Raw genomic sequence first — 26730 nt, 5'->3', positions numbered from 1 at the left:
GTGGTTACCCCGGATCTTCCATCATCTGTACTAAATGATATGTAGCCCGATAATTTTGCCATCCCCGCAGTTTCTTGTAAAGCGATTACGTCCGGATTGTCTTTGCCAAGAAGGAGCTGCTGTAGGACCGCTCTATTGCGACGGTACCCGCGGAAATTCCACTGCCAAATCGTGTGTTTATTGTGACTGGCCATGATTGAATTGTGGATTATCACCCAGTGGTATTAGGGTCGCAGCCGTGTGAGAACCACCATGTACCTTCTGCTCTGTTTCCCTCTGCCAATTATTAATGCTCACCAACGCGGCCCTGTGTTTCTGGCTTTGTTCCGATAGCGCCTGGATGGCTTGGATGACTGATGCGAACTTTGCCTCCCAGCTCGCCTGGAAGTCGTCCATTTTCTTGCACAGATCTGCCGTTCTACATGCATCGCCACAGTGCTTTCAACGGTTGGGTGGGTTCCAATCGTGTTAGCTGTTTTGACTGCGTTAGCTACTTTCTTCTCCCTTTTTAGCATAGCGTTTTCCTTTTCGAGGTTATCTACTCTTTTAATGAGTTTCTCTACCGTGATTCTCATCTTGGCGAGTTCCTCGGACTCCGTATTTTTTGGGGAGACCTTATCTACCCAGCTCACCTCCCTTTGCTTGTTGGCTTCATTCCTCGGCCTTGACGACGATCTTGCCCTGGAACCGGAGTGGACCCCGGAGCCGGAACGATCCCTGGAGCTGGAGCAGCCCCTTGAGCTGGAACGGCCCGGGTGATCGAGGCGAGGGAAGGAGCCGGAGCTGCTCCGGAAGCCCTTCCGGCTTCTTGATCGGCTTTTTCGCCCAGACGGGGGTGTTTTCTTCGCCTCCTCTTCTTGGAGCTTCCGCTCCCACCGGCGCTTTCTGACGATGTACGGAGTTCGGTAGAGCTCGCGACACTCCTTGTTGCCCAGTTCATGTCCCTTTCCACAAAGAGCACATTTGGGATCGCACACGTGTCCATCCGGTGGCTTCACCGTACCGCAGCCGCGGCACTTGACGTCGTCCGGGTCCGGACACACATTAGAGCGGTGCCCAAGATGTCCGCATGCGTTGCACACCTCAAACTTCTTTTTGTAGAGGAAGCACTTGAGGAGCCCGCCTCCATAATAAATCCAAAACGGCACATTGTCGTTTACGAAGAGTATTAGCACTGAGGTCGATGTCTTCCCCAATCTTCTGACCCCTCTGACTTTGGGGCTCCTTGAACAATCCAGGTTGTCCAGAATCTGTGCTTCCGTGTGTTCCACCGGGATCCCATGAATAACTCCTTTGCCACTGCCATCGGGGGCTGACAGGTAGGCGTTTACTTCGTATTTTGCCTGATCAACCTGAAGTATTTTTATCTTCAGGTAGCGATGCATTCTTTCTTCACTCATGGTGCGCACCAAAATGGTGTTTTGCTTGGTGTTAAGTTGAATAATGTCTTCCTTAGCCTCCTTCAAATTCACGCCCGCAGCGGCTCGAACAATCTCATATATCTTCACGTCTCCACCCAAAGATAGAGCTTTCAATCCTCCGCTCGGTCGGATTATCACCTTATGCCGGCCAGTAGGTAGGCGTGGCTGCTGTGACGCCACGGAGCGCAGCGCCAATTTCCTCCCCACCATCTTGATTGATTTGGTGCTCACGTGGCCGTGGCCGCCATCTTGTCTCTTTCCTCGATCCGAGCCGACACTTTGGCTTCCTCCTTCGCGGCCGCCATCTTGGCTGCCGCGTTGCTGGCTTGTGTTGATCGCGAACCAACCGACCTTTTCGGAAAATTATTCAGGAGAAATATCCTCCCCTTGAACAACAACCTCCATTTTCGCCGAAAATATCCAGCCGTGCTAAGCCCCAGGGGTCGGCAGCGCGGCGCACCGACGCTCGGCCGGCGGGCAGTGGTCGGAGTCGACACTAGGTCGAACGCAGCTGTCGAGACGACGCGTCAGAGTCGAAAAATAGCCAAAAATTGGGTCCACTTGCCGCAATTTTGGTATCCAGGTGATCCTGGTGACTTCCGCTGATGATTCCAATCGAAGTTGGCTTGAGGACAAGCATAAATCCGCCAGGAACATTGAAAAACTTGGGAGCGCACGCAAGACACGTCCGCACGCCTCCTCGTCTTCTTCTTCTCCAAAGTTTAGCAAGAAATGTTTTGCAGTTAGACAGTTAAAAAGCACACACGCTCATTTACCTATGTTCACCGGAACCATTCTTCTTACTTACATAACGAGCAGGATGAAAGACCTGTGCTTCTAGCTTCACTAAATAAGGCTCCTCATCGTTGATCAATACCCGACTCCTGTGCGTTCCGCGGTATTTTTAAAACACGAGTGCATTTCTTTTACAACACGTTAACTGCCTTGTGTTTTTTGTGGGTTGTTTTGCATCTTTCATGTCTCGCCTTCCAACTGCAGCTTCGAGATCTTTGCATGAAAAGTTTAATGGTTGCGAATAGGTTCAAAGAAGTAATAAACATGAACAATTGCACTCGCATTGCGTCTACTTTCATCATATTATTTATTTTGGCATTGACAACCTCTGCTCAATGAGATTATGACGGCATAAAATTATTTTAGCTAGGTAAAGCTTTATTGTAAAATCTCACTTACTCTCACTGCATGTACAGCCGTATCACAGGAGTGAGAAGAAGACGAAAGATGTTTCGTCTCCCTCTCTAAGTTCACTGTAGTTCAAAAACCAAAATAAGACAAAAATATAATTACGTATTTGGGACAATAAAACAAAACAACAGGCTGCCTATTTGCATATTCTTTTAGGCTGTCCGCAATGGTTGCACTTCACGCCACGCACACCCCCAGTCCGCAACAACCTTCTTTGCCTCTGGAGGACACAGTCCCAATGGGTTCGTCACTCTTTCGATGCACTTGCGCGAAGCAGCCCACTTGGGATGCCACCGGCAGTGTCAGTAGAAAGAAAGCCACTTATGTAGGCCGAGAACTGTGCTAAGGGGCAATATAACATCCAGAAAAAGGATTGAGACTAAGCCGAGGTAGCGGTTGACTATAGATGAGTGCTCTTTCTGGTCTGGAGTTGGCTACAAATGAAATGAAAGAAAAAATAACAAACTGACATCTCCCTACGTTGCCTAGTAATGGGCGAAGTGGCTGACCCATGAATAATGGATGAACAGCAGGACTGGCGCCGATGCCCTCAATCACATTTTCTTCACTTATGAATAAGGCGTCGAGAACTATTTGCATTGTTCTTGCTGTATGTTCTTACAAGTCCGACCCTCGCACCCCACCTCGTGCCTCCAACTTAAACCCCTTCTCTTTTTTTCATTGGTGAACCTGATTATGCAGCGTTGCGTGCACAGTTCCAGATCTGGTCGGTGCTGCGCCCTACGCTATTTAACATCAAGGTGCTCCCGACCTACGGATGAGGTGAAGTGGAGAGCCATCGACATAAGAATCCACATACCCTGCCGCCTGCCCACTGCTTGTGCATGTGTACCCACAGAGGAATAGCGTATGCGTATTTAAACCTGCTTTCTTCAGAGTTGCGACGAACATACCTACGCAAGACTTACATGCAAGCAAATTGTTTTCTGCTTTTCTTTTGCGCTTCTAATGGCTTATGGTGAAGATACGTACAATCGTCATATTTGCGCAAAGGCTGAGGAAAGCAAACGTTACAGAAAGATAAGTTCAATAGATTCCAAGGAAGGCAAATCAACTCCACGTAAACATAAGTAGCAACAGTACTTATGCTATCGCCGGCATTGCTCATACAATGTATCGCGGAAGCTCATGGGCCGTTCCCTAATATGTGAAGTATTCATGCAGAGAAAAAAATGAGAGGAATGGGAAGAAGTATAAAGCGGAGCATATTATCTGAATGCGGGCATCCGTACTTATGTAAAATATTTTCCTGCCATCGCTGATAAAATAGTTTGCTTTTCAAAATGGATCGCTGACGCAGTAAATTTATTACTTGTGGCATCACCCTGCGTCATTGCTTAGAAGCGTCTCTGTTAACGCTATGTCTCTCATCTCCCAATAACTAACCAATTGTCAAAGCAATGAGGTGGATTTATGTGGTTGCCATGGCGATACCACAGGTAAAATGAGCTGACCGTGCGACTAAGGGCACCGGCGCTAATCTTGATTTGACGATCAGACTCGGTGCGTAGCCTCATCTTCCGGAATCTGAGGTTATGTGGTTTTTAATGGCGCAAGGGCCAGTTATGGCCAACGAGCGCCATAATCTTTCGGAATCTAGAAATGCACATAGGACAATGTTATTTTCATAATAACTATTGCTTTCTACAGATGGTTCTGTTGAAGTGTCTATCAACACTTATTCAGATACATTATTTACATCTATAATTTGAATTGCCACGAATTATATAACTGAATTCATCCAAATTGTAGTTCATAATTATAATTTGGTGCTTACTTCTGAGCGCCATGAAGTGGTATTGGACTGCTGTCTTGTCATCAAATCTAAAGAATTTGATGTTGAGTATTATACGCCTTTAATTGTGTTTTCATGCTTGAAACACGATCTTTCGTTCCCTTATTTAAAAATAATATTTTGAATTAAAGAAGTAAAAACAGCGTAGGTTATAATAATCATTAGTAAGCTGGGTTTGCGATGTGTAGGAGCTTATCTGTCGTTTCATTGACATTTCAGAATACATGCCCACTTGGACCCCTTAGAAATATGAGGAGGAAATTCCTACGTATGTACGAAATTTTCTCTCGTTACACCAATTTTCCTTGCAAAACTCCTAGCAAGAAAAAGCAACCAGAAGCATTCTGCATACACTTTGATGTCAGAACAAAATTTATAGGATATATTATACAGGCGACATGCATGGTCTATGCGAATCCAGTGTACTAGTTGAATTGTAGGAAAGTTAAAATATGTGCAATGTAACAGAGCATGTATCAGTGTAACATTACCAATTTTGCACGTGTATAGCAGAGTTACAGAGCGTGTGCTAATATTACTTCATTGACGAAGTATTTTGCGCCAGCAAGGGCATAAGAAAATGCGGAACCGAGTTATATAAGTTTATAGCTCATATATATTGTAATTGACACGCATTGTCGAAGACCGTTCACCATGAGAGTTTGATAATGTCCAGCGTAAAGAAGCGTCTTCGTGAGCAAATGGTAGTGTTAAATCTAACTCAACGAAGCACGATTCTTTATTTATTGTTATCATGCGCAATCGTTCGAAACCTGGCAAATGCTCAATTGCCCAAAATAAAGCAACTGCGAATTTACTCATAACTAAAGCCTGCACCTCCGTCATAAGCATGCGAAGTCCACCCTATGTGGACTTACGTTTGACATCTTCAGAAGAGCGCTGTTTCGATAACATCCTGGCACCAAATAAATTTAGGTTGTGGTAGAGAAGTTTGATGACTAATACCCGCTTAAAAAAGTACAAGTCTGATTTTCCCACCTTTCATATCAGCCACAAGCTCCGGAAAAAACAAAAACGCATTTCTAATGAAGTTCTCCAGTCAAGAGCCTTGCTTTATTTTTCCAAAGAGAGGGTTTTCTGTTCTACTCTATTTAGTGCTAGGGGTGCATGTTTGTTTACGCGCACGTTTAGTGATTCTGGATGTACATTAGGCAAATTTAAGCCTCCAGTGCTTTCCTTTAAAGCTGTTGCTATTAAAGCTATTAAAGCATGGTATCATGTGGTGCTTTGCTAGCAGTAATTGCTTGCTTTTACCCCGCCTTATAGCTAAGTTTTCTTGGCCTCGTTCTCGTATTGCGTGTAGATTTAGAACTCTTTTTAAACACTGTCGACTTGCTGCAAGTCAACGCCTATCGGACCACGCATCTTGCAATTCTTCAGCGCTGTTACCCCATGAACACCGAGGCAGCCCCAGCAGAGTGTGCCACTGCATGAAAAGTTGTGCGCTGCATGTTCTCTTCGGTAATCAAGTGATTTTAACGTAAGCGCATAACAGCAAGCGATTTAAGCACGTAGAACTCTTCAACATGAGATATTTCGGAAGTAGAAAAGGAGCCGCGCTCCTCAAAAGTGTAAAATAGCACAATGACCCACTGACCAATAAAAAAAAAAGAAGTGATCGGCGTCATCAAACGTATATAAAGAAAAGAGTTAGAAAGGTCAGTTGCCTCTAATGTGAATGGTGGACTCTCGGAAGGTCCAGAGATGTGGAAAACAAAGCCAAAAGCAAACATCAATCCGACATTATGGAAACATCACAAGCTGTAAATCAAGATGTATACACTGTCGTGCAATGTGTTGTGTTTTAATGCACTGCTTCATACAACTAAAAAGATTCGCTTACAGCAGAAGACATCAAGACGACGACCACCAACGTATTTTCTTGGTCATTTTGTATACTGTTTCTTGCCACTTGGCGACTTGTTCATTTCCCTTCTTTATAACGGGAAGCTCCACTCACTAAATGTGTAAGAATTACGGCCGAAACTACCGCAATTAGAATTATCATGGTCAAAAATATGCTATAGAACGGCCTTATTTGCACGTTTGCGAGCTAAACGTTTTTGCTTCTATCCTTCTGTTAGATTAGGGTAACGCGTGCCAATCCCAAGCTTTTTTGGAGAATGACATAGAAGCAACGCTGATCTTCTTTGGTCGAGGCAAGTTTGCAGTGCCTGAGCAGAAAAAGGCAATGGAGAACGGCGAGCAGCGCCTGATGCTCAATCATTGCACCAATGAACGCGCGCCTCCTCCCCAGGTGCGTGCCACTTCCCAGTTGCCGTGGTTCTAACACGTGAAGGGGCCGGAGGTTCCGACTGTGCTGAGAGTGGTGTGGCGTTCGCTCCCAGAGGTTCTAGGACCCCCAAATTATCGTATGCTCACCTCGCCAATTTTAAATGAACGCTGACTACCCACATAATACAGATTGCCTATCTTTATACTTCTAAGTTACCTTATCACTTCACACTCCTCAAAAACTCAAAATTTACCTTCTTAAATTTCATCAGTTAGCTACTGGACGTGCCTTCAGGATTTTAACTGCATATTACGTACATTATTAGCTCTAGTTGAAAATGTTTTCAGTATTTTGTGGAATTTGCAAGAGAAAATTTGATTTATAAGGAGAATTGAAAAATTGAAATTTGTGGTAAGTGACATTGCTCACAGCCTCCTATATAATGCTTTGCAAGGAAATTATGCACCACAGTTTTAAAACATATTTACCCGCACGACAATAGAACTTGAGTCCATAAAGATAGCTTGAGTCTTCAAGAAGATATCGCCGTGCCACGTCAACTCATAAAGAAGAGCATGGCATATAATGGTGAGCTGATTCTAGAGTGAGTGTCCCAGACGTCGCTAATGGCTGCCTGCACTGCATTCATTTACGCAGCACGCCTGAAGGATTTCTGCTATGGGCCCTGATCGGCAAGCCAGAATCACATTACGTATTAACAGACCGCTTGACACAGTCCACTAGTTTCCAATAGTCCGAGATTACCGCTCACTTTCTCTTTGCCAATCATCAATTGCTGCCAAAACATTAATAATTATGGCTGAATTATTTGATCATGTCTGTCGGCGGTAATTAGAAGAGCAATCGAGCAACGTAGCGACAGACAATGTTCCGGAAGTCGCGTTTATTTAACACGGATAGTGGTAATTATGAGACATTCGTTGCTGCAGCTATATGCCACATACTCATATATTGTCCAACTTTGCTATTAAACTCATTTTTCCAAGGTCGACCATGATCATGAGGGCGTGATGACGACTATACGATGCTAACGCAGTAGAGATGAAATAACGGAGACGGAATGATACCGATCGAGCAACAAAGGCCTATACACGCTAAGGAAAGTTTACACGCTTTGGAGTGCCCCTTCTGCCACACAACGATAATCGTCATCTGCCTTGATGCTCTTCCTTTCTTGAAAACGCCGCGCCCGCTACTTTCCTGTCGGGAATGCTATCATGCTGATAACGCGCATACCGTTCCTTACTGGAAAGTACCGCAGTCGCAGCGTTAAAGAAAGGAAATGCATCAAGGCAGATGACGATTATCGTTGTGTGGCAGAGGGGGCACTCCAAAGGGTGTAAACTCTTCTTAGAGTGTAACGATGACGGTAAGATGACAGTGAGATGTCGATTCTTAAATTATGATGACGGTGTAACAATGATCACCTGACAGCGTCGACCTGAGGACAACAAGATGACGTGGACTGTACGATGACGTTGGCGCAATGACGATGGTATGACGAAAACCGGATGAACAAGCAGGAATGGTAACGTGTCACGACCAAGACGACATGGTGATGACGATATGACAATGATGGCATGACAAGGGCGGCATATACACAATTGAAGTACGAGAGCATGACAGCAATAAAATGACAAACGAGGAATGACATCGACGGTTTGACGATGGTGATATGATGACGACGGTATGACGGCAATGGGATGACGATACTGAAGTAATGAGGACTGTGAAACTACAGCGTGATGATGGCGTGACGTCAATGGTATGGCCACTACAGCATGACGGGATCCGGACGTAGAACTGACAATAATGACGATGGAACGATCACGAGGGTATCCAGACGAGAAGAAGACAACAAATGAATGACGACGACTGTATGACGACGACGCAGTGACGACGATAGCATGGTAATTGCCTGAAGACAATGGGATGACGACGTGTGTAAGATGACACTAGCGTGACAATGACTCTATTGTAAACTCGCGAGAAATGTAAAGAGACGAGAGCTGGCCCGATAGGAGGAGCAACGCCATGAGCAACGCCAACTTCCGGCTTCACTTTAGCTTCACAAAGGGTGACGTCAGGGCCTCTGCTGAGTTTCCTTCCTCCGTGCGCCAACCCAACTCCGCAGGCGGCTTTTGCGGACGGCGCACGACTAGGCGCGCGTTCAAGTATTGAGGGGATGGCATCTCGGCTGGCGCAGCCCAACCAACGTAGCGTGACTGACCGCGAACGACGCTCGCCCGCGCGCCGATAACGTCGGACTATAAACGTGCCTTCAACGGCCCTTAACGCGTACACGTCACTTTGACGCGGTAAGCTATTGCGGTTTTGTGACGTCGCGTAAGAGGCAGGTGAAGTGGCTGCAGCCCAAAACCTTTTGACCAATAGCCGAGGGATGTCATGGTCACGCAAATGCAACAATGTCATGGCAACGGACTGCTGACGACAAAACAACTGTACTGATATGACGACGAGGGCTTCACGATGACGCCGTGAACGAAGCAATACGAAAACACAGTGACAGCGTCAGAGTGAACAAAACACAAGAATGACGCTGGCATGACAACGAATGAATGCTGGCGCAATGATATGCACGTGATATAATGTCAACGGCATGACAATAATGACGTGTTGGCATCGGAGCGCACATTCGCATTTCATGTATGGCTTGCCGCTGCTGGATTTCTTGATATTCATTATAGGAGGTGTTTGCAATGCATACAGTAATGGTCAATTATACAAGCCTACAACAGCCAGTAGGGATTACAATCGTACGGCGACAGCGCCATGAAGACAACGGAGTGACTACAATGGTGTGAGGAAGGCTGCACGACACAAGCGGTATGCCCAGAGATAGAATGCCGTAAGCTGTATATTGTACATTTATCACTTCTTGACCCCGATGACTTGACGACAATGTGACGCAAATCCTGGTTAATGTAGACCGCGTAGTGCATTTTTTCTGCTCGCCTTCTCAAAGTACAAGTCATGAGGATGACGACGATAAAATCCCGGCGGCAGAAATGCAGCGATAGAACGACCATGACAACGTGGCAACGCAGGGATGATCACAAGCAGGATAATTTGATCACAGTAGGATGATCACAGTAGTGACATTCGGTGTATTAGCTATTCGTAAAAACAGCAGCCAGCTAGCCTGCAGCACCAGCAGCGGGAAAGTTGAAGGCAGAGACAAAAATAAAGCCTTACCTGCCATGGTTGCTTATTTGCTATGATGTAGGGCTTCTAAACACGAGGTCGCGGCATCAAATCTTGGCCATAGCGGCCGCATATCAATGAGCGCGAAATGCGAGATCCCCCATGAACTTATATTTCGGTGCGTGTTATACAATTGCAGGCGATCCAAATTATTGAGGAGCCTCTCGCTAGTGCGTGCCTCATAATCAGATCGTGGCTTTGGCATGTAAAACACCACAATTTGAAAAAGAAACTTTGCTTTAATAAAAAGCTTCTCTATTAACGGCCTCTAATACGATTTGAACTCATGCCAGTAAACTAAGCGTTCTTTGAGAAGTCGAGCGTGCTAGCCACTGATCAATTGCGCAAGAGCGGTGCTGAGAATGTACAAGGCGTTGCACTGCACACAGATTTCGAGAGCGATTGTATCTGTGAATGCGTTTCGTATGCCAGAACCAGCAAGGCTGTAGGGCACGAGGATTACGCTATGTGCATCGACTACGTAATATCAGTGGCAAGATGCCGTCGTGTGTGCGCCATATGTTTGCATGCTCGTTGTAGCGACGTCAGTGGCACAAAGGAGACATACATGACAGTGATCATCGTAAGTCTGAAACATGGCACACAAACACACTCACATCGGAGGAGGCGCGGAAATTGTGGTAAAGTTGGTGGAAAACAATGTCGAAAGCATCGACAATGTCGATGTCAACAGCAACGTCGCTGCGATAACGACAGGTGCCTTTGACAATAGCTCACAATATTCACAGTCATCAAGAACCCTATACAGCATCTGAGCACTGCAAATCTACAGAGTAAAAATGAATTCCGTCAAACATCGTCTTCGGCACTCTATCATTTTACTCGTCATATCAGATGTTGTCGAAGTTTTGGCCTCAGAGTTGAACAATGCCCAGGTGGGACTCTGCAAACTACTCACCAACCCTGAAATGGTAAAATCTTTTTACACAGCGCCTTCCTTCTCGCAAGTGGCTCTAAATATTGATTTAAACAAAAGCTCACCTAAAAAGAAAGAGTAAGCAGACGCGAAATATAAGGTCCATCTGAAAGGCGACTATGCAGCTACGTCGGGCAGGTACGTTCTTGAATGTTGTCCTTAAAAACGAAAGTACAACTAATTTTCACAGCTTCTCGAAATTTCTTACATTGACGACAATGCCACCTCGCATTGATAACAACAAACAAATAAATAAATAAATAAATAAATAAATAAATAAATAAATAAAAACGTTGTTGAACAGCATTACCGATATTGAATCACATCGAACGAATAAACAAAGCGAAGCAAAAGTGTTTTGCCCAAGAGATACGGTTAAAAGATTGCGGAAACTTATATATTCTAACCGAATTAATATAGCCCATTACACGTAGGAGAATTTTCAGAGTGCTTAAGTTCTAATTCCACAATGTGCACAACTATGTCATAGAGAATAGAAGTTGCATCATACATCGTCAAAGAAGCAAATTTCCAATGTTTATTTTCTCCGCGTAATTCTTACTGTACATTCAGATAGTTAAAATTACCCTACAAACATTACACGAACAATTTTTTTTCAATTACCCATTTATACTAACGCATTTATATTACCGCAAACTTCACCCAACAGAAACCACCTATACCCACTGGGTTTTCGCCTATAGTTCCCCGCCGTAAGCGAACGGAATTTTTGAGGAAAGAGTAACGAACGAAAGAGAACATGGTGTCTTTCAATTTAGAAAAATGCTGCTGCCTCAGTAAATGAACTCAGAAGGAAAAATAACACTAGGGTATGCTTTCATTTTTATCTGGTTCATTCCTACGCTCAAATATCACGCACGGCGCCGGAGAATTGCTCGCACACAGCAGGTCAAGTGACTGGCAGGCTTGCATCCTTTGCCCTTAAATTTAGCCTCCGTGCATCGATTGTAGCCTGCGAACGGCAACGCCTGTGCATGTTTTTCCCGTTCAATAAGCTTCTATGTGCAACCCACCACAAACGAGATTGGCAATGAAATGGTTGACTAGAAATAGCGTTTAGAATGGTGCATTTATTTTTCCCTTTTCTTTTTCGCCAAGAAGTTTATGAGGATGGGCGAATGGCGTAATGGGGTCGCGTATGACGGTAGTATATTGAAAAAGTTAAGGAGACAGACCGACTTCCCTGTACATGTTCAATGGAAGGGGAACTCTGTAAATCAAAGGCTCAGAATGATTGCAGGTTGGCGCGCTGTGTACCACAAATTTCAAAATTTGTCAGGTTATAAAATATAATTTCTTCCGCTCGAAATGCTCTTTTGCCACAAAGACAAGAGATGCATCTGGCATGGTTAATTTCGTAGCCGCCTCTTATTAGGTACTACGTGTAAAAACGAGGAAACGAGCCGCCAATTAACGCATATATATATTTCAACTGTTTTCAAAAAGATATCGTGTATTTGGGAGTGCGTATTAATTCTCTGACCTAGTATAAGTCCATATAATTCAGGAAAACATAGCATTAAAAATATTGACAAATTGAAAACGCCCTGGCCATCTGCAATCGAAGTTTCTCATGAGTGCCACATTTAGATTACAATTCTAAATGTAATCTAAATGAGAAAGGAAACAGGAGCCACGGATAAACATATGCAAAAAAAAAACTAAGTGCCCTTCCACTCTGTGAAGAAGAAAGATCAGCGAAGCTTTGTATGTGGGCCCCTTAACAGCGAACTGCACCTCTGCTGCGGGTCAGCCCGGCATTGCACTATCTTCGGGATCGGCCCATGTATTTGCAGTTTTTTTTGCTTACGACATGAAAATTCCTTGAATGGCAGAGGTATACAAAAAACTATGGGGTTTTACATGCCAAAACCTCTTACTGATTGTGAGGCACGCCTTATGGAGGACTCCGGAAATTTAGACCACTTAGGGTTTTTTTAACGTACACTTAAATCTAAGTACACGGGTGATGTCGTATTTCGCCCCCATCGAAATGCGGCCGCTGTGACCGGGATCCGATCCCGCGACTTCGTGCTCAGCAGCCTAACACCATAGCCACTGAGCAACCACGGCGGGTTGGAGGTATACAGCTTCGCTGTAAAAAAAAGCAGGAATGATACCGAGTGAACAGATTCAAGAAGAGAATTGCTGTCACACAACCTTTTACAGCAGTAAAACTACCTAGCAGTTTATTGTTGTTCACATTTTCATATGTAGCTGCTATTATTTCCAAACACACGAAAACACCTTGAAAAGCCCCGGCAAACACTTTTTTTAATTACTTCTGCCATTTCTACAAGGCATATTTTGGTGTCACAGCAAAAAAAAAAAGTAAGGGTAGGTGACCCTAACCTTTGACTTAGGTGTATCTTGGTAGCAGTCGTACGTCGGCGTTGGTTTTCTTCAGGTTAACTTTAGGCGAACGCGATTCACTAGTCGAACTCTGAGGTAACAGTTCGCAATCAATTAAGCGTTTGATTATCATGCCGCGCTTTTGTGTGCGATGTCATTAGTGGCGTCATTGCCTCCGCTTCCTACTTCCATGTTTCTATGAATTCCGCCGAAGTAATGCTGACGTGACGGGTCTCTACAGTCTGCGATTCTGTGCTTTATTTTGGGGTAATCAGTGATTTCTAAATAAATCGAATAATTCTAGACATTTCAGCATTTCAGTAACTCGACTTGTAACTCATCTTATGGTCTGATTTCATCTTTGTCATAAAATCCATGAATTTTGTATTGTGCGACTCTTTTTCTGTTCTTTTTTTCTGAATAATTTTGAACTTCCTCACCGGTCGTCTCAAGGTGTGAAGCGGAAGTGCTGGGCAGGAAACAAGACTGTGTCTAATAACCGTTGATTTTTAATAAGTGCTCCTTCCTGAGCTCTTAAACGATGTCTCCCTTTACCTTAGGTTGCCTTCAGAAGTCCCCATGTAGCCCCCTCGTGCTCTTTGCCGACGCTCCGTCCAGAGTGACTACCACGTTATTTGGCAATCCGGAGGTCTGTGACACGCACACACGCACGCCCACACACACTTCAACCGATAGTGCACTTCGTTAACCTTTCGTGAGAAGCTCATGTGCAAGAGTTATTAATGTTCAATACCATTTTACATATGCAATCGACACGAGGACAACAGCGTCACTATTGTCATCTTGATCTCCCAGTCAAGGGTACTATTCCGACCATGGCTGCATCCGTCACCGGCATACAAAAAAAGGGATTCGTAGACTGGTAAAATACCTGAAGTGCACCGCTGTGCAATACTGCTTGCAGCGTCTCTGTGCATCCTCCAACGGGCACCTCAGTGCTCACTCTGTTCCCATTTTTCTCTTTCTCTACCCCCCTTTTCCTTACCTCCAATAATGCATAGTAAAGCAGACGCTGGCTTGGTTGACCTTCTTGCCTTTCCTCTCCTTGCTGTCTCTCTCTCTTTTCTCTGGACCTCTTTTCATTTTTCTTGTGCGCTGGAAGACGTCTTTGTCTGAATTCCAACTAGCCCCCAACTGTCTGCCCTAAAGAGAAAATAATTATAACTAAATTGAAGCACGCTTCAGATCTATAGAGATTTTTGTGGAGCTTTGTGCAATCCTTCATACAGACCGCATTTAAAAACAGCTCTCAGTCATCTGCGAATAGGGCAAGAACTCAGATTTTTGTCTCTGCTTTAAAGTGTTGCTCGGTAGCTCCGACGTAGCCCAGGTCCGGTGAAAATTTATTTATAGAACAGCTTCTGAGCGGACTAGAATCAAAATTCGTGGAAATCACTGTTTTGTAACGTTATAGTGAAAATGTTCACCATAAAATACATCGCGTGGCATAGCGCAAATTTCCCTCACACATAATGGTACAGTAATTATCGCCTATGTTCACACCTTAGTTAAATATGTGTTTTTTTTTACTTTAACATTGCATTGTTTTGGATCATGCCAAAGAAAGACAGTCCAAGATAGAATATGTGATGAAAACTTAGGACAGGCCTGATAATAATGGCATACAAGAGCCGAAACTCCGAAACCTTTTTTAGAATAGTTGAGCAACTGTTACGTTCTTACGAAAAAATGACTTAATATATCTACACCCGTATTTTCAAGAATCTTTGAAGCTATAGCTTTTCAAACAGAATGTTTTAGGCAATGTTGATATTGAACATATATATTATAAGCGGCTAACGTCAAAGAACAGTCACGAACAGGAAGCGTTGCAAATTTGGCCCCTTGAATTGACGTGGGAGGCTTTAGAAGTTGAGAAGCTCTTCATAGTTGATAGCTCTAAGCAAATATACTGTTATTCCCAATGTTTTGTATAAAAGTCACCTGTGAGTAGGCCTGTAGAATTTGAATGATTGCGCCTGACCAAATATAGTGTGAGTGTTAGCAGTACAACCGCGTTACCTGTGCGTTTACATAACGCCACGTGATATTCGTATTGAGTGTAGCCTACGAGAGACACCGTCTTCGTTAAGGTTGGCTAAGGTTGTTAGAAATTCATAGACACTTTCAGGTATCAAATATTCGGGCTTCCTCGTGTAGTTACATCAGTTTTTTATTACCGGGTTCTGCACTGGCTCTGTGCAGACAACAAAGAAAGGCGTTAGAAATTGCGGCACTACACAAGCTCTATAATTAGAGCACCGTAGCCAGTAGTTGCATAAAGTGGGTTTATGGTTAACTTGACGACGCCGTAATGGTGAGTTTGTGGAGGACTGAGGTGATTAGCGGGAAGCGCATGCAGAGGTAATTCTCATTTCTTAGAGTGCAGAGTGTCTCAGCGTCGACACGTGGACAGTGGAGTTTTACGACAGTGTGCGTTGCAAGCAGCCACTTGAGGCTGGTTTATGGTACCTGGTGTAGATTTAGGGAAATAAATCCTTTGCACGCTCTGTCAAGAAGAAAATGGAAGCTTTTTTTTCTCGAACCAGAACGCGTTTTTCTTCGGCAAAGTTTTTTTCAAAAATATATCTATGAAACCACTTCAAGGACTCCATTACAAAGTATATTCGTAACTTGCGTTCAGCTTGCTTATTGCAGAGACACACACTGCGGCCGCAATCAAAAAATGTGATCTCGACTACTTTATTCATGCAATTTCTTAAACTCAAGTCAGTGAGCAAATTGATTGCAAATACTGATAAAAAATATTCAAGCCACGGAAAATGGCACGTCTAATTGGACGTGAAGATTTTAATGGCTTTAATTTAAGATATCCAAAGTTCTCGTTTAGGTTAGAAGTTGTCATACCGCAAGTAGTCTGTACATAATGCATATTTATGTACAAAAAAATTGCACCATAATTTAACTTGACATAGTCTTTTTTTTCATATTCAAGCAATGAACCTGGAAGATAACATCTGCAATAGATGTTATCAATAGGCCAAGAATGACATTCCCTTTTGTGGCATACACGCAAAAAAGCGTTTACATTGTCCGATTAGCTGCGACAAAAACGCCAAATGTTTACTGCGAATAACCAGATATGTAGCAAAATAAATACAACCAGATTCAGGGATTTTACTTGTCAAAACCGCAATGACATTTTCAGGGGTGCCATAGTTGGGGACTATGGACAAGTTTTTGCACCTAAGGTATTTAACGAGCACCCGTGTATGGCACATGGGCGTTCCTGTATTTCGTTCCTATAGAAATGTGGCCGCCACGGCTCGGATTTGATCCCGCGCTCTCGGGCTTGGCAGCACAACAACATAACCACTTGGGTTCAACATAGTGCGGAATTCATAATTAAACTAGCTCAGTGAATGAGCAAATAATGTTTAGCCTTTTTATTTGGCGGCATTATCCATTGACCGTGGTTGAAAATTTCGCATTTTACTAATCGACGCCCCCTTAGTGACGATAGAAGTAAGGCATAATGTTTAAAAAACAGCGCTAAAGACGTACACCGGACAACATAATAGAGGATGGGACACACACGGCGCTATGCCGTGTCCATCCTCTATTCTGTTGTCTGGTGCACGTCTTTTGCGCTGGTTTTAAACATTTTGGAAAACCACCAGCTCGCGCAATCTGCCGTTCTTCTTCAAGTAGGGCATCCTCCGATTTTTGACGTTACTCCCCCCTTTTAGCTTCGCGACGAAATAAGACACGCAACATATTCGTGGAGCCTGTGTTTCCCTTCTCACTATTATGATACGCATATTCAATGACTTAGTCATTATTTACGACTTGGCGCCGTTAATTAAGGAACCGCAAGAAAATAAGCGTCAAAGGTGCGTTAAATTGTTCTGTAATCATAAGAGGTTAGCACTGTTTCACCTTCCCTTTATTTGATAGCGGTACAAAGACGGAATTACGTATACAAAGCTGAAAGTTATTCATAGGTAAAGCAAGTACATGTAGACCTCATCCCCGTGCTGCTATCCACACATTTTAGCGTCCAAGAGCTCCTCTCCCGATAGGGCTTTATTTCCGAAGTTCTCGCACTCCGCAGTGCTGAGAACCATTGTTTAGAACAAGAGGCGTAGAGATACTCTTTACTGATCAATGGACGACATTGAGAATAGCCATAATTTGTTTGATCAGTGTACAACTGGAGTGCAACAAAAATCAGATCTTCAGAAGCACTTGTGAAATATTTAGTAGAACTTGTCAGTGTAGACACGCTGCTCTATGCGAAGTGGTGCAGTGAATTGTAGATGCTTATGGCCGTTATCGAACGGGGGAGGCGCAGTGTGGTGGTTTATTTCTGTCCACAGGCGTATGTGCTGCATCGTGAATGAAAATTCTTCTTTTTTCTCGCGTAAAAAGGAATATGCGGACAGTTTTACCTTATACCGCCTCATTGTAGACTGTTCTGCATAAGGAGCAATAAATACAAAATCTAAAATACCTGATCTCGCTTGGCCATGATAATTTTTCCTCACATCATCGACTATATTTGGCTTTGTGTAAAACACTTAACTTATTCACGCTGCTTCTTTACTTCATACATTCCTCATAGCACCAAAATGCATGAGATCTAACCGGATAAGTTTTAAAGTAATAGTGCGCTGCATTTTTTTACGCTGACTAGATTTTACTCAGGGACATCACTGGGGCGCCATCAAGTCCACGCAGCATTCCGCTAATATAACGAATTTCCACAGAATAAAGCATTGAGGAGGTCAAACTGAGCTTTGCTTTATTCTATTGCGTAATCAAAGGGGAAATTTTTCATTCACCCGAATGCAGCGCGAAACCGGGGACGATAAAGACCTTGCCCGTTGCCCTTGTTTCGGCATGCTCGTGAGCAATTAATTATCTACAGCGATGCCGAAAAGCGAATTCTCCATCGAGGGACAAAAGCCAGACATTGACCGCTTGTTTTTTTGTATGACACATTGCATTTTTCGCTTCTGATGCGGCATTTTCATTTTCCGGCAGAAACAAGATCAGCTCATTCGTCAAGGGTTCCAACGTGAGCTGGAACCTACAGGAGATTGAAAACATCCAATTGTACGTGCGGAGGTCATAGAAACTTTCACCGACGAATACAATACTCCGAAAGGCGAAATTTGAGCCACAGCTCTATACTTGTTCTCATTTCACGAGCCAACATTCGGTATTGTGATGATACAGGTTTATATTAGGTTGAGAACACTGTGAGTAGCGCGGTTTGTTTCCATGCAGACGATGCGCGCTACTCCGGCGCCGTATCTCAGCCATCTTCTCCGCACAGCCCATCTTATGCGCCACAACGCTTTTCTTCTCACGCTTTAGTTCCACCAACGATGAGGACGGCCCTTCGTCGCGGGTAAATTGTACCACCAGGGTCAGCGGCGACAACACCCAAGATAGCGTCACAGCGAGCCTTACTCGTCGCCGCTGGTCATCGACCCTCACAGGATTAGTGATACACGTCACACACGCTTGCACCGCGCACTAACCGGGGCAGCTGACGCTGCAGACGAGCGTAGCCCTCCCCACCTCGCTCCACCCTGTCACCCCTCCGAGGTGCAAATGAGATCGCGCACGTCGCGCAGGATGCCGTGGCCGCTGGCAACCCAGAGCATGCGCAGGGCGTTTCCCTTCTACTTGCCACCTCATGCTTTCTTTATAGCCTCATGCTCCGATCTCCTCCTCGCGTGTTCTTCTTTCATCTACCGCTGCGCTCCGCGTTCGGTTTCATCTGTCGCCTGTGCTCGTTCGTTTGATTACGATGTATAACGCCGCCGACCCTCAGCACAGGAACTGGCGCTTAAGAGGAAGCTTTAGCTCGGGTGCTCCTATCTAAATACATGTAAAAGCAGAATTCGTTTTTCTCGGCAACCACTGCACCAAATTTGACGAAATTTGTTGCATTTAAAAGAAAAACCTAAAATCTAATGACTGTTTGTTTCGGATTCTTGATTTAGGTCGTCAATTTTTTATTAAAAATTGGCAAAAATCTAAAATTTTCAAAAAACAAAACTATGAAGTTTACAACTCTGTAACTCAGCAACGAAAATTGATAATTCCGTGAACTGCATCTAATAGTACATCTAAAGCGGACAAAATTGATACGTTACACATGAATTTCAAAAAATATAGTAAAATGGAAACATATGTTTTGAAGAACCCAATGTAAACAACGTAACAAATTCACGTAAGATATAAAATGACTATCGAATTTGTCCACTTTAAATGATCTGATGGATCTCGTTTTCAGAACCGCGATATCTGCTCTTGATGCAGAGTTATGAATTTGTAAACTTCGTGCTTCTATATTTTTCAAACTTTCGAATTTTTGAAAATCTTTTTAACAAAATTCAGGACCTAAATAGAGATTCCGCGACCAGCAGTGACTAGAATTTCACTTGCCCTCTCAAATGCAACAAATTTCATTAAAATCGGTCCGGGGGTTATCTCAGAAAAACGTTTTTGCGTTTTTACATGTATTTGAATAGGCCGCGTCGGAGTTGGGCCCGAGCTAAAGCTTCCTCTTAAGAGCTGTGCTCTAAAAGGCCCGGCCTTGGAATCACCGCTGTGAACAAGCATTGGCGGTGGTGAAATTACAAATATTGTTGTGTCCTCAGGGTAGCGCGACATTGGTGGAGAAAGTAGAGGAATAGAAATCAGAGAGATGGAAGTTCCTGGAAGCAGCATCAAGGAAGAAAAGAAGGAAACAATGTTGCATCCAAAGCGAATGAATTGGGTGGACTGGAAATAACAACAGAGCGGTAATTCATGTCGAAGATTTATTTGTTATTTTAAATTTATAAGAGATTACATTATCGTCCTCTTTAATGATATTTCCGATTCCAGCAAATGTATTTGCAGCTACAATTTTTTGGGTTCATTTGTTGCATTTTTATCACTTGCTTTTATATTAGCGGGATTTCGCATCCAATGCGGAAGCGGAAGCATTGAACTGGAGCCTCGTAGCCCACGCTGCCATAAGATAAAGGAGCGTGCAAAGGAGCACAAAAATAATCGGATTATAGGATTTCCTTTCTATTGATGTTGACTCTTCATGATTTCGAAGATGCAGAGATTATCACATCCTTGAAAGCGAGGTGGCGGTATAAGAGAGTAAGCTTCTTCTTTCACCCGTTCTGTTGTACATATCTATAGATACTTTGGTACAATATAGAGAAATCGAAACATGAAATTTATTTTAGCAGTTTGTTCGAGTGATTTTCTTCTCCTATAACAAAAATTCTCAAGCCGCTTCTTATTAGTCTAGGTTACACGTTAATTTGCTTACGCTATTTTCCTGAATACTCTAGCGTTGAAGTTGCTAGGTTCCCATTTACTGCTGAATGTACGCTACGGAATTTTGTTAGAACATACTCAATGGATCCTCAATTTCAGATCGCCAGAGCAGAAGCAATCTAATTAGGAGCGAGCTGTGATTCTACATTGGGCGTAACGAACGACGAAAGCGAGTTTCCTTCTGACGTCACACGGTTTGCAAATTATCACGACGCAGCAATGGGAGGCCACACTGCTCAGCCCCGACCTGGATGAGCAAGTCTAGGTCGCCGGGCGGGCAGAGGCAGCCGCCAGACAGCAGGAACTACAGGCCGCTTAACCGCCGTCGCCTTCCTCAGCTGCAGAAACTGCGAGCCATTGGTTTCAAATAAATGTTTTGTTCATCCATACATCACCGGTATACAAGTCGCTGTGCCGTCTTTATGAATTCTGCATTTCTGCTTACAGCGAAGCTTTATATGTCTAGGATTCCATGTGTTGTTCTTGTCCGTCCGTAAACTACAACAACAAAAAAAGATGAGCATGTGTCAATCCCGGAGATATTGCAATACCGGCTCGTCCCGTGGTTTAGGCGAAGAATGCTTCAAGCATTTAGCCTCTAATAATAATAATAACAACAATAATAATAATAATAATAATAATAATAATAATAATAATAATAATAATAATAATAATAATAATAATAATAATAATAATAATAATAATAATAATAATAATAATAATAATAATAATAATAATAATAATAATAATAAGAAGAAGAAGAAGAAGAAGAAGAAGAAGAAGGAAGATGAAATGAAAAAATCAAGATTCTAATGTATTTTTCGTTTTTTGGATCAGTAATGCAAAAGGAGAGCGTGACACAATCCGCGGTGGAGGTGAAGCGGTGTTGAAAGACTCCGCCACAGACGATGATGATAGCAAGAATACTGCATAGAATAAATAAATCAAGATGCATTGTTTCAATTCGATGGGCATACTGGAATTGTTCATGAGCAGCACATAGAATGACGAGCTGGAGGCGTTGCCATATAATCAAAGTACATATTGTACGTACTATACACCCTTGACTCACAAGAGGACAATACCACCGACTATAGGGATGTCTGCAGCCTTCAAACGGGACAAGGACTTGCGATATTCACTGGGTACACATCTCTAGTCACACCCAAGTGAGATATCGGGAAGTTCGTGACAATGTACTTTTCAGGCTTAGCCCAGATGACATTACGCCTGTGATCGTCGTTGGAGAATCAACGTGGACATTTCAGAGCCATACAAGAAATGGTTCACTGGGCTTGTGCTAAAGAGTTTGGTTTCAAGCACCACACCAATGTAAGTCACCCAACTACTTAACATTGGTTGTGTATACATTTACCTTTGGTCAAGATTCTGCATAAGTTTGTAGCCGAACCAATCATTATATATTACAGGAATAACAAAGCTATGAACGAGAACCATGGAAACAGAGGGGCCCGATTTGAACGCGAGAGGGGTTTATGCCGAGGTCCAACATTAACTTCCTGTGTGGGATGTGTCGCCTGCGCGAATGCACAAAATATGCTGTCTCTAGACATAAAACTTCTCACGGAATAAAAGAAGCGCCATCTACGCCCCCCCCCCCCCCCCCTGCTCACCGCTTTGCGCCCCGTTCTCCTCGTGCGCTCTCACCCCTCGATAGTGGCGCCGCCTTGTCCGATGCAGTGTAGCAGACGACGGCACGCGTTTATGCAAGCGGGATGACAACTTTTTAGTTGGGCGCTTTTGTTTTAGGTCTTATTTAATTACTGTGGCACTGAAATTACATCCGGGAGCCTTAATTCAGCTCTGCGAAGAACAAACAATACGAAGGAAATTTTAGGAAGGAAAAGATGTAAAATAATGAATGCTTTTGAGTCACGACAGGGATAGCGTTGGCGCACATGTTTTCGTCTTTGTACGGGTTTTCGCTGAGTGCTGTTTCTGAATGGTCGCAAGTAGCTGTGAGGCATGGCTGCCTGAAAGTGATCAGAAATAGAAGCTGCAAATCTGTTTTGAGTAGCGTCGACTGTACCTGCTCAGTTACACACCTACGTCGTTAAGGAGAACGGAAGCTGTGATTGAAGCGACATCAACCATTCGAGCTTACTGGCTTCCCCTGGAGCTATAATAAACATTAAAATTTATTACGTTGACACTGAGTGTGCGCTCTAGCTGATAACTTTAGAGCATGCTGGGTACAGCGTCCCGCTCCAGCTTCTTATGCCGAAATTTCGCATAATCAAATGCTCTAATTTGCCATACGAAAAATTATCCCAAATATTAAAGAGAGGACAAAAACCTTCATACATCAATTAAACATCATATGCCCCAAGAACGATTTGTCGCCCCCAAACATTAATGAGAAAACTCAGCAAGATTAGCGTACATTTTAATCGAATGGGCCGTGTTTCCCACTGAATTTTGAAAGTTGTAACACCATTTTTTGGTAAAGTATTATCGAGTGCAAGTCTGATTTCTTTCTTCAGTATTCTAACAGTTTAATGGTGATGTATACTTTTTTCAAGGCTAGACATACATGCTTTAAAAAAACAAAATTTTAGTTTTAGAGTTTCACTGCGTTTTTCTTATATCAGAAAGCGTGCAGAAACTCTACCGGAGTTATTTATGAATGTGTAAGCAAACCCCCACATTTGAGTTGACCCACTGTATATTCCAGTTAAGCCACACTCAACTTTCAACGTGGGCCACCCCAAAACTTTAATTGGCCCACACCGAAATTTCAGGTTGGCCCACGCCCAAATTTCATGTTGGCCCACATCCAAATTTCATTTCAACCACCCCCAAACTTCAAGTTTCTGCATCGCCAAATTTCAAGTGGACACACTCCCAAAAGACAAGTTGTGCGACGCCTTAGCGCCCCAATGCATATTCAAGGAAGCCCTATGCTTCGCATGGATATTCTCTCTGATGATTTTCATTTTTTAGTTTTCATTGTTTCTTATTGCTGATAAAGTTAACTGTCATCTACAGTTACAATAATATATTGGTTAAATTTCTTTGCAAATTGCGCATTTTTGTCCAGATACAAAGCATTAAACTTTTCGCGCGACGGAGTAATTTTCCTGGTGTATTTGTCAGAAAATGCTTACACAAAAAAATTCCGCACTACTGCTCAAGAAAAAAAAAGTGCGTTGACATTGTGCAGAATGAAGGAGCGCATGACCACCGCGGTAACATGATGCGATGTGAAAGCTTAGGAATAAATACCCGGGCACACTGCGAGCAAAACGAGAACAAACCAGCATTTCAAGCTACAGGGAACAACACATAGTTTGGCTGCTTAGTGTTTTCTTTTTCTCCCGTTTCCTTTCTTTGTTCTGTACGTTTTCTCCCTTCTATTTATTTTTTTTCATTAGAGCATTTTCTTTTATATTTCTTTTATCGATCAGCAGTTCGTGCCGCTATTTTTATTAACTCTTTCAGAGACACGATAGCCCACGGCCACCAGTGAACCAGGTAACAGAGTGGTGCTGTGCAGACCGTTGGCACATTGCTGACAGACGGCCCTTTAAGCGGCCTTGTGCACAGCAATATTTTATTCTCAATTCTACACCCTCGCCGCTAACACACCTTCGTTCGTTGCCGCACCCATCCGCCTTATCCCCTCTCCCCTTTAGAAGAACCCTACCTATACATATTCTTGCGAAGAAACCATATGTCGCCTTGAAAAAGACAAGTCAACTTGTCGAAACGTTGGCTCCTGCTTTTACTTCGTTCTCGTTTCGCTCATCGTCTTGGATTTCCATCTACCGCATCCCTCCTGTTTTCCTCGGGTATACACTCCGTTATTTAGAAATCTCCTCTTTATCTCACGAAGACGCGATCACGGCGGCCCGTTGATATCTGTGCGGCCGATCCTGTGCATCGGTATCTTTCTTCGCTTCACATCATTCTTGCCGGACGGCAGCATAAAAACTTGTTTTCCTTCACTAAAGCGATTTAGACAACCGCGTAGGCGCAGCAACACATGAGCAGGAGTGGAAACAGCTCCAAGGAAGCGCGCTGTTCTTAACGATGTGCTCAAGACGGAAGCTACCATCGATACATAAAACGCACATTACCTGCGCTGCGGCGGATATTCATCCATTGCATCGAAAATGACGCCCGAGAGACTTCTGAAAGAAATTTCTTCTCAATTGAAAAAACAACAACAACATTTGAAAGCACGCGCTGTCACGTGATGGCGGCAGTCCAGTCGGAGAGAGGAGGCGAAGGCAGAGGGCGTGGATAAGGGAGAAAGGCGTAGAACCCGCGCGGCGACTGAAAAGTTCAAACGATCGCGCTGCTTTTCAGCATTTAGGGGTTTTATCTGGATGAATAGATGCACGGACGGATGGATGGATTGATGGATGGATGCATGGATGGATGGATGGATGGATGGATGGATGGATGGATGGATGGATGGATGGATGGATGTCATGAGCATCTCCTTTGCAACGGGGTGGGCGGTTGCGCCGCAAGCTCTTGCTTTTATATGGCCCAATGGCATACCATGTTAAAAGAAAAGAATAACAAAACACGATGAATTTCCATAATTCAATTTTCTGAGCCCTTATTGTGAACTTTGTTTTTGTACGTCTCCGTTTTTCGTCGTTTCCCTAATCTTCTTCCACAAATGTTCCAATTACCTCTGACTAATCTCAAATGCAGACATCTTTACTTTCCCCTCCTCAGGCTGAACCCAAGGGCTTCAAGGAAACCGGTGGTGCCTTAATCGACCGCTGAGCAGATATCTTAACATTCTAATAAAACATGCTCCATCGTTTCCCTAGCTTTAACGCAGCAAGCACATGCTTCTTTTTCCTCCTTATATCTCGCTTTATAGCTGCGTGTTTTAAGGCATCCTGATCTCGCTTCGAAAACTAATGAGTTTCCCTTTGAGTTATCATAAATTGTTTCGTTTCTTATTTCGTTTTCTCCTCTTAAGTAGTTACTCATGGCAGGTATTTTTTTCAATGCCACCATCCATGAGATTATTTAAGCTTCTCTGACTTTCCGCTTGACGTTCTTTGTCGCTGTGTTGGTCACCCTAAAGGCCGCATGCTTGCTGTAAGCTGCCTAGTTCTTTTCCTCAACTGTGAATCAATGTTTTTGCTGCACAAATACCTCAACACATTCCCATGCCATTTACTTTCTTCCATATTCCTCAGTTGTTCTTCATAAACAATTTTACTGTGAGGTTCCCTCACTTCAAAATTTGTCCAGCCTATATCACCCTCTGGAGCTTCATTTGTAGTCTTCCCGAGAGCGCTCAAAGCGAGGCGTACCACTCACCTCTGGTTGCCAACGAGTCCTGATTGTAGCACTGATTTTAAGGAAACAACTGTATTTACAAAAGTAACCCCTGGAACCATTACACCTTTCCACATAGTACCTATTGTATCCCCTTAGCGCTCTGTGTTTCATTATGGCTGCATTTCTCTTTCCGTTTACTGTTATTGTATTTGCCTGTGTGTACATATATATATTGCCTTGGTTTATACATATGGGAAGGTATTTATATTTTTTTTTGCTCTAAGTGTTTCTTGCCCTGTATTGCAACTCTCTGTTCAGTGTTTTCAGTTAAAACCATAACACCTGATTTTCTAACGCTGTATTTCAAACCTCAATTCTCGCTTTCCTTTCCACTGATATTAGTCAGACGTTGCAAATCACTTTGCTTGTTAGCTAGCAACCGGGATGACGTCACCATCTAGGAGCGGTAAAGTAAAGTACTTACACTAACGAGCGCGGTGTGTGAGCGCTTCCCCAGTGCCAGCGTAGCTGGAGCTCCAAAGCGGTGTAGCCTGGTATAGCGGTGTAGGCCTTCTGTTGATGTGAGAATGCCGTTTCTGCACGTCTTTTTTTTTTCGCATCGGCCTGTAGAATTAGATTAGTACAGGCCCCTGTGGTGAGTAAGATAACGTACACTCTACCTTTCCACACACTAAACAAAAGTGAAGAAGCAAACATCAAGTCTATCATTAGGAGCGCCTACGAAATGGCCCTAGGACTACCTATAGGCACACCAACTCGAAAACTATTAGAGCTCGGAATACATAATACTTACTCCGAAATCAAAAACGGCGGTACTGACCACGCAGAGAAGTCGTCTAAG

Source organism: Dermacentor variabilis, chromosome 2, assembly GCF_050947875.1.
Source record: "Dermacentor variabilis isolate Ectoservices chromosome 2, ASM5094787v1, whole genome shotgun sequence".
NCBI lineage: Eukaryota > Metazoa > Arthropoda > Arachnida > Ixodida > Ixodidae > Dermacentor > Dermacentor variabilis.
The sequence above is the reverse complement of the archived record's forward strand: the minus strand, read 5'-3'. Positions refer to the sequence as shown.